We start from the raw sequence: 12,317 nt of genomic DNA, 5'->3' as shown, positions 1-12,317 counted from the left end.
GGATGAGGTAATGGCCTGAGCCGAGAGTTACATCTTTATTTCTTTTCTTTTGGTATCAGGGTTTGAACTCAGGGGCACTTAATCACTGAGCCACATCCCCAGCCCTTTTTTTGTATTTTATTTAGACAGGATCTTGCTGAGTTGCTTAGGGCCTTACTCATTTACTGAGGCTGGCTTTGAACTTGCCATCCTCCTGCCTCAGCCTCCCGAGCTGCTGGGATTACAGGTGTGCACCAACACACTGGGCGAATTATGTCTTAGAAGTTCTAAAAAGATCAAAGACAGAGGGTGTTGGTTTTGTCCTAATTCTGACAACTGCTCTGAGAGGAATGTTTGGGGGTGGGCTGTCCAGAGGGTAGGGAGGCTGGAACAATGGAAGGGATATAGGGACCTCCCGCCTGTACGAAGAGCATAACTCTAGAAAATCCCACAGCCGAGCCACTCAAAGAAAATAGCCTCACAGTCACAAATGATTTAAAAGCTCTATACTTTTCACTTTTGTATTTGTAAGAGCATTAAAAGGTGTCAAATTAATAATTCATAGAAAATTCCATTTCCTTTCCCATGAAATTCTCTCTCATCTTCTTATTCCTATCACTCAATTGCTAGGAAAATCTATAAACCCTCATCCCCAGGACTTGTGGATTTTTTTTATCTCTCTCTTCTCTCATTAATTTTTTGAAACTTTAATGTCAACATAATTCAACAAGAAGTTGAAAAGATACTAGTTGAAAAGATACTTCACTCATTTATCGAGACTGGCTTTACAGAGGTCCTTACCTAGTTTTCTCCAATGGTGACATCTTACATAATTATTTCCTAGAACAGTTTGTTTGTTTGTTTATATTTTTATCTATTTATTTATTTATTTCTGCAGTACTGGGAATTGAACCGAGGGATGCTCTACCACTAAGCTACATCCCCATCCCTTTGTATATTTTTATTTTAATATAAAGACTCACTAAGTTACCCAGGATGGCCTTGAACTTGCCATCTGCCTGTCTCGGGCTCCCTGGTAGCTGGGATTACAAGTGTGTGCCACTTCTAGTAAATTTTCATAGCTCATTAATCCTTGAAATAACCCTATAAGAATACTATTATCAGCCTGATGTTGTGGCTTACCCCTATAATCACAGCAAATCAAGGAGGCTGAGACAGGAGTATCACAAGTTTGAGGCTAGACTCAGCAACTTAGTAAGGCCCTGTCTCAAAAATCAATAAATCAATAAATAAAAGGGCTGGGGATGAAGCTTAGTGGTAAAATGCCCCTGGCTAAATCCTTGGTACCAAAAAAAAAAAAAAAAGAAAAGAAAAAGAAAAAGAAAGAAAGAAAGAAAAGGAGAGGGAGAAAAAACATGATCAGCAACACTTTATGTTTGAAGAAATAAAGTTTGAGCAATACATTGCTCAAAGTCCCCAGCAATTTGGTGCAGAATCAAGATATATCTCTATATCTTACTGACTCCAGGTTGGCTAATGCTCACATTAATTCCTATTCTCCCCTCTCCCTGCCTCCGACCTCTCCAGGCAGGAGCCAAACTCCTAGGGAGGCCCAGGTCCCCAAAGAATGCAGTACTTCACATGCCTCTGAAGAGCAAGGGCCAACGATAATTTGCTGAGAGCTGAGCAGCCTCGCCAACATAGCTTCCTTGTACAGTCATCGGGATTATTTTTGTGACCCAGACAGTAGCCTAGACACTGCTTCAGCTCCTTCCCGAAGCCAGAGCAAACTTTCTGCTACCCCTGACGCTCTCCTTTGTCCCCCTCCTATGATCTTCTTCCTTTCCCCACCTCCTGCTTTGAAGTTCTTGAGGAATATCATCTTTTTCCTCAAGGACAGTTGTTGTTCACTGTATCTTGGGCCGTCAGAAACCAGATGCTGGCTGCTGAAAGTGATGGAAAACCCAGCCCAAACCAGCATAAGCCAAAGGGCTTTATTGGTTCATGGGAAGGAAGAGTCCAGGAGTGGGGGCTGCACACCATGCAGGGATTGCTCTGTGTGTGTGTGTGTGTGTGTGTGTGTGTGTGTGTGTGGCAGAAACTTGATTCCAGCAGCTTGTATCTATCTCCCTTTGCTGGCAATCTAGCTGCCTGCGGCTGGTGCCAAGTCAGCGAGCAACATCATCAGGGCTGTGGGTCCTTCTGTCAGCTTTTCCTTGTGGCTTTCAATCTCCTGCAGCTCCACCTCTCATGCCTGCTGTCCCAGAGGGAAAGAGGGATACAGGGCAGTATCCCTGCTTTCGCGGGCTTCCCCAGAAGCTCCATGCCTGATTGCTGCTTATAAGTCATTGGTGAGAACCGTGTCACTTGGCCTCTATCCTCTACAGTAGAATCTAGGAGGCTGAGTAATTGGGCCTGGACATAGGGTTCTCTGAGCAGAACTAAGGGTGTGTCAGTTTGGCAGAGGAGAAAGGATTTCTTTCTTTTCTTTTTTGCACCAGGGATTGAACCCCGGGCTCTTTTACCATTGAGCTGTATCTCCAACCCTTTTTATTTATTTATGTATTTATTTATTTATTTTGAGACGGCATCTCACTAAATTGCTGAGGCCTTTCTAAGTTGCTAAAGCTAGCTTTGAACTTGCAATCCTCCTTCCCCAGCCTCTCAAGTCTCCAGGATTACAGGCACGTGCCATAGTGCCTGGCAAGAAAGAATATTGAGCACTTTGCAAGTAGCAGTGCCTGCCGAGGCTGGTTTAGGAGCTCAGGCCAGTGTCCCAGGATGATCAATATCAGTTTCCATCTCTGCCTTTCTCTGTCTCTCTGTCTCCCCGACCCCAACTCTGTTCTTCCTGTTGGCTCCCCATTCACGCAATCTTCCCCTGTGATGTTAATTAGGAAGGTTCCTGCCACTATGAATCTTATACCCACTCCTAGTCAGGCTCTGGAGGAAAGGGCCAGATGCCGCATTGCAGCCTCATATCCCATCTCATTTCAGCCCCAAAAGGGTGACTGTGCAGGGGAGAGATGACTTAGCTTAGGTACACCCTCTTTCTAAGCTGAACTAAGCTTGAAGGAGAGGGGTTTTGACCTCTGAGTGCAAAATTAAGGCCTGGCTCTCAAAGATGGGAAATGAATGCTGATATCTCCAAACCAAACCAAATGAATCATAAATACGTACTGCAGAATCTTAGGGATCATCATGTTCAGAGAAGTTTACATCACTGAAGGTATATCAGGCCCTCCCTAAAAATTTGATTAAAATTTCATGTTTCAGGTCAGTGTTCCCAAGCATAGTTTGGGGATGCTAGGGGGGTACTCAAGAATCATCAAAAGACAAAATTATAACAAATTTGGTTTAAACATTGAATTGGTTTTTTGTTAGTGATTCACGAATGGGGAGTGTCTTCTCTAAAGACTTAGAAAAGGTGTTCCAGGGGCTGAGCAGAGGAAGTTGGCTTTGTAGGCCAAAAAAGACGGAATAAAGAAGAAACAGGACACAAAAAGCAGCTTGGGCCTTTCCAAGTTTCTTTCCTTATAGGGTAAAACAGAGGGGCCTTCCTTATTAGGCTGGCTCAGGTAAACTGGGCCACTTGTTATTGGTTACTGTGAATCTCCTGTGTTTGGAAAACTGACCTGTTCCAATGTTCAGTTTGGTTATGTGGCATCTAGCGTGAGTGTCTCCATTCTGGTTTGGTTTGGTCTGGTCTGTTGGACTTAGTACAGGGGCTCAGTCCAAATCAGCAGCCTTCCCAAAATTTTATTGAACAATGTCTACAAGCTCTGACCTATTTCCATAATCATTCTAAGATGTTATCTTCCTTTTTCATGCTCATTCTCTCCTAAATCTGCAGTGGCGTTTTCCAGAGGTTTCTTAATGTTTGTTTGTGTGACACATAATGATATCATTGCTCTGACAAATTAATTGGATATCTACTTGAATCCTCCTGTGTTTTTTTTAAAGGTCTTAGTTTTAATTTCTAATATAGTAAAACATTCACTAAAGTTCATAATAATTTTGAAGAAAATAACAGCATCCTTGGACCAAAAGTTTGAGTACTGCTATTTTTAAATATTAGGTTTACTGGAAAATCTTAAATAAGGTGCAATAGATACACTTATAACTGTTATAAACCACTCCCTGCTCTATTTCCATGACCTCAGCAGATTGCCTCTGCCACACTCTTCCGTCCAGGAGAGCTGCTTCACCTTGGGCCCAGAGCAATGGACTGGGCTTGCCATCGACTCACCTCTGAACCATTGCTTTCCCACTGACTGGGAAGATTCCTAAGATGTAAATGTGAGACTGAGGGTCTCCAGAGAAGCTACATCTATATTCAAGATTCAGCAGACTCTTTGACCTTGGCTGAGTAGAAGATAGTGATTGGTGGAGAGATGAAATATCGGACATCTAGGGGCTGGCAAGCGGTAGCGCGCTCGCCTGGCATGCATGCGGCCTGGGTTCGATCCTCAGCACCACATACAAAGATGTTGTGTCCGCCGAAAACTAGAAAATGAATATTAAAGAATTCTCTCTCTCTCTCTCTCTCTCTCTCTCTTGCTCTTAAAAAAAAAATATCGGACATCTAGAGTTGAAATTATTTGGGGTGATCATAGGCCCTTTAGAAAACTAGTAATTTACTTCTACAGTTTGTATCTGATCTAATAGTCTCCAGTTAGTTAGATAATTATTTATTTATTTATTTAAAATTAATTTATTTATAAATTAATTTAATTAATTTATAAATTTCAGAATTTATTTATTAATTTAAAAAATTATATTTAGTAGTTTTTGATTAACCTTTATTTATTTGTTTATATGTGGTGTTGAGAACTCAACTCAGTGCCTCACACGTGCTAGGCAAGCCCTCTGCCACTGGGCCACAACCCCAGGCCTGAGAATTTTTTTTTTTTTTTTTTTTTTAAGAGAGAGTGAGAGAGGAGAGAGAGAGAGAATTTTTAATATTTATTTTTTAATTCTCGGTGGACATAACGACTTTGTTGGTATGTGGTGCTGAGGATCGAACCCAGGCGGCACGCATGCCAGGCGAGCGCACTACCGCCTGAGCCACATTCCCAGCCCGAGAATTTATTTTTAAGCTTAGCTGAGCATTAGCCTTCACCAAACCTAAAGCTAAGAAGGCCACAAGATAACATCTGAAACCTATAGAAGAGATTTGCCTGCTTTGCTGTAGCCTACCTATCCAATGCCCCCACCAATGTATTTGTTAAATGTATTGATTTGTGATTTTCTTTGTTGTTTGGCTATAAGAATTCACATAATCTCTTCCATCTCAGGGCACATCATTCAGGGTGACTTTAAATCTGTGTCCTGGGGCCATGGTTACTCGTATTTGGATCAAATTAATTTTTTTTATGGTACTGGGGATTGAACCCAGGAGCACTTAACCACAGAGCCACATCCCCAGCCCTTTTTAAAATATTTTATTTAGAGACAGGGTCTTGCTGAGTTTCTTAGTGCCTCACTCTGTTGCTGAGGCTGGCTTTGAACTCAGTATCCTCCTGTCTCAGCCTCCTAAGCTGCTGGAATTACAGGCATGTGCCACCACCATGCCTGGGAGATTAAGCTCTCTTTAAGGCAGATTGTTATTACACACTGACAGGCACATGCAAAATTTTCTGTGACTTTGTTTCTGTGATTGTTGTTTTTGCAGCTGGTCACCCAGTGCTAATAATGTCAGCTATAAAACAGCAACAACAACACATCCTTGGACTCAGAAATCGCAGATGAACACGTGTCTTCTTCTTGTGAAGTCCCTTCCTGAATCTCATCAACCAGAGAAAATCAACTCATATCACAGAGAAGGAAGTTAAGCGACCCTCCCAGAGACACTCTGGCACAGCCTGCCACTCACCCTTTCTGCGGGCTGCTACTTGACTTTACCTGCATAACATGACTACCCTTCACCATCCTATTCCTCCCCTCAGCTCCACAGCCCATGGCCACCTCCCTCCAGAATGCCACACCCCTATTTTCCCAGTAGCTCAATTCAAATTAAGCTCCAACCATCTGGTGCTCATTTCAGGGTCTTATGTACATGGTTCCCAGGTGCATGCCATTAATAAATTCACAGACTTTTTCTTTGGTTAAAAATAACTGTTACATACCAAATTTTATCATACTCAAAGCCAACATCAATTTAGCATTTTTTTTTCCCATCTTTTTTTTTCTACTGGGATTGAATCCAGGGGCACTTTATTATTAAGCACCTTTTTCATGTTGAGACAGGACCTCACTAAGTTGCTTAGGGCCTCACTAAGTTGCTGAGGCTGGCTTCAGACTTGCAAGTCCCCCCCTGCCTCAGGGTCCTGAGGATTATAGGTATGTGCCACAAGGCCCAGCATCAATGTAGCTTTTTCTGAGTCAGTCCGCTGTGACAGAAAACAAAGTAGCACAGGGTGTGGACTCTGGAGGCTGAGGCAGGAGGATGGCAAGTTAGAAGCCAGCCTGGAAAATTTAATGAGACCCCGTGTCAAGATAATATAAAAGGGGAAAGGTGCTGGGAATGTAGCTCAGTGACAGGGTGTCCCTGGGTTCAATCCTCAGTTCCCCAACCCACCACTAAAAAAAAAAAAAAAAAAAAAAAAAAGAACACACACACAAAAAAGAAAGAAAACAAAGTAGCAATGTCTTAAACCATATAGAAATTTGTATTCTTCTACATAAACAAAATTTGAGTCCAAGTAATCAAAGGCTGAGATTGTGGTTCTGTCATCATAGGAGATATAGACTCATTCTATTTTGTTGCTCCGTCACCTTCAACATGGGATTTAAGCCTCACATTACAAAATGGTTGCTGCTCAAAGTCCAACTACCTCAACTGTATTCTGTCAGCTGGATGTGTCCCAGAAATTGCACACAACACTATGGCTTATATTCTTTTGACCAGCCCTTAGTGAAATGGTAACACTTAACTGCAAAGGAGACTGGGAAATGCATTTTAAAAATTCTGTTGCATATCCTGCTAAAATGCAAGATTTTATTTCTGAGGGAGAAAAGAATATAAAATATGGGTGGTCAATCAGTCTGTAACCTTTGTGCTCTCAGGTTAACTCAGTTTTGTAATACAGCTTTTCCTTTATTCTATCAAATTGCAAAACATTCTGCATTTGGAGGTGAGCTGAGTATAAATAGTGACTATTTAAATACTTGTAAGTTGGTATTTTCTCAGTAACATCCAATGAATTGACAGCAAAGGCTGTTTCAAGACTGTAATTGTTATCCAAGCTCCAGTTTCAGTTTTAAGTTTTTTGACCATCTATACTTATTCTTCTCAAAAACTGGGTTTAAAAACCTATGGAAAATGTTTAAGAAACATGTTATATAAGGAGTGTGTGTGTTTGTGTGTGTGCATGTGTGTCTGTGTTGTCTGTGTACTTTTTTGTAGTGTAGAGCCAACCCAGGGTCTTGCACATACTAAGTATGTGCTCTTACACCAAGCTATACCCCCATATATATTATACCCCATATATATTATATGTGTAAGTATATTTTACACATATAGAAATATTCATTTGTAAACAGTAAAAATTTTAAGATGAAATAATATTTCAACAACATAAAATATATTTATATCAATAAATGACTCCTTCATAAATTATTTTTTAATTTTAATTTTTAGTTATACTGAATTTTAGGGTACAATTTGATATTTCAATACCTACATACAATGTGTACTGATTAAGTCAGGGTGATTAGCATCTCCAACTCTTGTTATGGTATCAGGCCCGTTTTTCCCTGCATATGGTAATACTACAAGAACTTTTGCAGAAGAGAAAGAGTTCATTGGCAAGGTGGCTGAGCAAGACCAGGAGACCCGTCTATCAAATCCACCTCTCTGAGCGGAGGGCTTGAGGCTATTTACAGGATAAAGAGGTAGGGTGATTTAAGGCCTGGGGAAGGATGACTGTAGGTGAGGTCATCAAGCTTCATGGCCCTTCCTTGGGTGCCATTAGAAAACAGTGCCAATAGCATGATCTGAGGTGGACTTTTCAGCCTCCTGACATCAAAACAGAACTCATCAAATATCTGCAGGCCCAAGTGAAGAGCCAGTGCTTTTGACAAAAGCAGCCTTAAAGTCCTTGAAGAGTCACCTAGGCAACTGTTATCATCCTAACCCACACATCACGGGTGCTACCTACAGCAAAGCTAGTAGGAGAGAATCACATATTTTTCAGCTGAGTGACTCTAAACTTCATGGTTTTTAAAGTCAACTAAAAGTAAGTAACTAAAAGCAAGCAAAGCTAGAGGGTTTATTAAGGGTTTTCCCTCCTTATTGTTTCTTTATGTTTGGAAGCTTCAAGCTCCTCTCTCTACTTCTTCATAAAATATGTAATAGGTCATTTTTTTAAAAAAAATTATTTATTTATTCTAATTTGTTATACATGAGAGCAGAATGCATTTCAATTCATAGGACACATATAGAACACAAGTTTTCATTTCTTTGGTTGCGCACAAAGTAGAGTCACACTATTCGTGTCTTCATACATGTACTTAGGGTAAGATATCCATCTTATTCCACCATCTTTCCTATTCCCCTGCCCCCTCCCTTCCCCTCCCTCCTCTTTGCCCTATCCTTCCTCCCATGCTCGCCCACCCCACCCCCATTATAGACCATCATCCACATATCAGAGAAAACATTTGGCATTTGGTTTTTTGGGACTGGCTTACTTTATTTAGCATATTCTCCAACTCTATCCATTTACCTGCAAATGCCATGATTTTATTCTCTTTTATTGCTGAGTAGTATTCCATTGTGTATGTATACCACAGTTTCTTTATCCATTCATCTACTGAAGGGCATCTAGGTTGGTTCCACAGTTTAGCTATTATGAATTGAGCTGCTATAAACATTGATGTGGCTGTGTCACTGTAGTATGCTATTTTTAAGTCCTTTGGGTATAAACTGAGGAGTTGAATAGCTGGGTCAAATGGTGGTTCCATTTTAAGTTTTACAAGGAATATGTAATAGGTTATTTTGAATTGTAGTCACCCTACTGTATATAGCAGTAGAAACTGGGTTTTTGTGCTGTATTATCCAACCTCCGTCTACCTCCATTCCCCTCTTTTATAATGAAATTCTGTTTTAATTTCATTTGGAATTGGGCTGCATTATCAAAGAATTTGAAGACTATCATCTTCTGCAGGACCCAGACCTGTTTGGCTGTCACTTGATTGTTAAGCCTTGTGCATTTGAATGCAAAATTTAGAGTAAAGACAACTACTCCCCAGTTCTTCAAAGTCTTTAAATCATCCTCTTGGATTAAATGGGGGCTCTTTCATCAATTCTTAGTATCTACCTGATCCCTGGAAACATCCGCAATGTCTAATAGACTTTAAAGAGAGGGAAAGAACCTTCCTAAAAATCAAGTTTGCCAGGCACAGTGGTGCACACCTGTAATCCCAGCAACTTGGGAAGCTGAGGCAAAAGGATTGTCAAGTTTGAGACTAGCCTCAGCAGCTTAGTGAGGCCCTAAGCAACTTAGTGGGACCCTGTCTCAAAATAAAAAATGAAAAGATGTGGCTCCATGGTTAAGTGTCTCTGGGTTCAATCCCTCGAACCAAGACAAACAAACAAAACCCCAACAAGTATATATTTATTAACTTGGAGAAAACCCAGGTGTGTAAGTGTTCTTGTAAAGAGTAGCCACTAAAGTACAAATCAAGCACAGGTTGTGCACAAGTTCATGGAAGAAGTTGAGGTCAGGTGCTAGAAAGTCTTGGAGGTGAGCTGAGCATTCTGGCCTTGACCACAACAGACAGGGAACCCTGAATGCTGAATGGTAAAGGGTTTAGAATTGGTAGGTAGATTCTAGGGAGTGCCTCTCTACAACCAGGATGAAACCATCTGTTCTGGAGGCAAGACTCAGAGAACTAAGGCAGGTTCAAACAAGGCACATAAGACCTGGGGCTAGTATTAATGGAGGTAAGGGCTGGTGTGTCAGCAGAGTTTGGCAAAGTCTTCCAGAGAGCAATGGATCAGATCCATCCCAGCATCTGGTGTGTGTGTCTTAGGGCCATTAGTATTCCAAAGAACATTCAGAAACAAGAATTTGTTTGGCAAAGGTAGTTGGGCCTTCAACCCAGAGAATGACCCCGTGGACCATTAGCTAAATGACCTGAGCCATGTTCTCGCTGTGACTATGGGAAGGAGGAAGCTGTAGAGAACCAACTAGAAGGGCCCACTCTGGGACAGCTGAGAAAGCCAGGAAGTTGCTTTCTGGGTGCAGTAAACTGGAATGATGGGCAAGAAATGGTGAGATAACTGCCGTTTGAGTGGCTCTTTTTCTACGTCAGGCATGGTGCTAAACATTTTGCATGAATTATCTCTCCCAAATGTTCTCACTGCTCTATAATAGGGATAAGTATGACTATCCCCATTTCAATTTCTTCTTTGGACTAATCTCTATTGATGGGATGAGTTGAGAAATATAATCAGTTTTTTTTTGTTGTTGTTGTTGTTTGTTTGTTTTGTTTGGGTACTGGGGATGAACCCATGGTCGCTTAGCCACTGAACCACATCCCCAACTCATCCCCCCTTTAAAAAAATATTTTATTTTTAGATAGGGTCTGGCTAAGTTGCCTCAGCCTCCTGAGCCGCTGGGCTTACAGGCATGCACCACCATGCCCAGCTATAATCAATTTTAAAAAATCATCTAAGAAACATACTTGGAAATGAGGAAGTTTGCTTTGTTTCCTCTAGTACTTGCGGTGAATTAAAAAGGTAGTGGGGCTGGCCGGCAACTCAGAAGCTGAGACAGTGTACCAGTCTTGGAGATCAGGCCCTTGTTCCCCTGGTGTTGAAGACTAAACACCCAAGAAACACTGAGGCCAGTTTTATTTAAGAAAGAGACGGGGACAGCAGATTTCTCCGAAGAGAAGGGGCCCCAGAGCTGGGTGTCTGTGGGAGTGGGCGTGTCTTACTCTCTGATAGGCCCCAGAAACCCCTCCCCACTTCTCTTTTTTTTCTGTGTATTTGCCTAAGGGCAGGAAGGAGGGGGTGGATTGCTAGCAACCGCTTAGCCTGGGAGTGTCTCTGTAGGTTAACTGTTAGCAACACATTGTCTTTTCTTTGATAACCAGTCCTAATCTTCTTGACCCTCATCATTCATTACCTACACTGACTGGCAAGTCTTCACCTTTTACCTCAGTTTGTTGAGTAAGGTGACATATTCCCTCAGGCCAGGCAGGGCTGCAGGCAAATTGCTTTTTGGCAAAGAATGCATGGGGGTGTCAGTATACAGTGGGTTCATTTTATAGAATTATTTTCTTCATCTCGTTTTCCCACTGTCCTCAACTATTTGTTCCCTTCCAGCAAGAGGATCACAAGTCCAAAGCCAGCCTCCGCAATCTAGCGAGGCCCTAAGCAAATTAGTGAGACTCTGTCTCAAAGTAAAACTTAAAAAGAGCTGGGGATGTAGCTCAGTGGTTAAGCGCCCTTGGCTTCAATTCCTGATACACACACACACACACAAAAAAAAAAAAAAAAAAAAGAAAAAGAAAAGTTGTGGCACAGGTGACTTTTGTCCTTAATGTCCACAGATCCTTCGTTCAGTAACAGCACCTGGGCTTTCCTCCACAGGATCATACCTTTGTGCTCAGCACCTATGTAGGGATACAGCGATTCTGCTCTAGTGTCCTGAAGTCTGGCCAATCAGAGCATTGCATTTCCAGGACACAGGCAGGCAGTAGGTGTTCTAAAATGCAGATGGTCTAGGGAGGAAGGGTCCAGACATTTGAGATTTGAGTAGAGAGAAGGCTAGGGATAAACAGCTCCATCTTCCTTCCCAAAGGTAGCACTAGGCCAGGGTCGGTTTTTCAGACCTCTCTTGGAAATGATGAATGACAGCTAGATTACGAGTTCTATGAACCTGGAGGACTATGTCCAGCTGCATCCCAGCCCCCAGCATATTTTTTTTTTTTTTTTTTTTTGGTACTGGGGATTGAACCTAGGGGCACTTAACCACTAAGCAACATCCCCAACCTTTTTTTGAATTTTATTTAGAGAAAGGGTCTCACTGAGTTGCTTATGACCCCACTAAGTTGCTGAAGCTAGCTTTGAACTTGCAATCCTCCTACCTCAGCCTCCCAAGTCACTGGGATTACAGGTGTGCACCACCAAGCCCAGCTCCTAATGATCTTTTAGTCAGATTTCTCACATTTTACAGAGGAAGAAACCAAGACAAGCAGTGAAAATATATTAATGCTGGCAATTTTATTGCAGTGCATTGTGATAGTTGTTCTGTTTCTTCGTTGATTTTTGCTGTTAATCTTTTACTATGTCTAATTTATAAATTAAACTATATCATAGGTATATGTGTATAGGATAAAACATAGGATATGTAGGGTTCTGTACT

At 41.6% G+C, this 12,317-nt stretch overlaps 1 protein-coding gene across 1 annotated transcript in view; it reads left to right on the top strand.

Annotated features, from left to right (window-relative positions):
• Atox1 (antioxidant 1 copper chaperone) overlaps positions 1–6,440 on the top strand; it is a 36,504-nt gene extending 30,064 nt beyond the window's left edge. Inside the window, exon 4 of the mRNA XM_026388304.2 lies at positions 5,615–6,440. The gene's annotated coding sequence lies outside the window, so the exon portion shown is untranslated. The remainder of the gene's footprint in view (positions 1–5,614) is intronic.
• Positions 6,441–12,317: the final 5,877 nt, after the last annotated feature.

Source organism: Urocitellus parryii, chromosome 1 (assembly GCF_045843805.1).
Source record: "Urocitellus parryii isolate mUroPar1 chromosome 1, mUroPar1.hap1, whole genome shotgun sequence".
NCBI classification, from domain to species: Eukaryota; Metazoa; Chordata; class Mammalia; order Rodentia; family Sciuridae; genus Urocitellus; species Urocitellus parryii.
The sequence above is the reverse complement of the archived record's forward strand: the minus strand, read 5'-3'. Positions and strand labels throughout refer to the sequence as shown.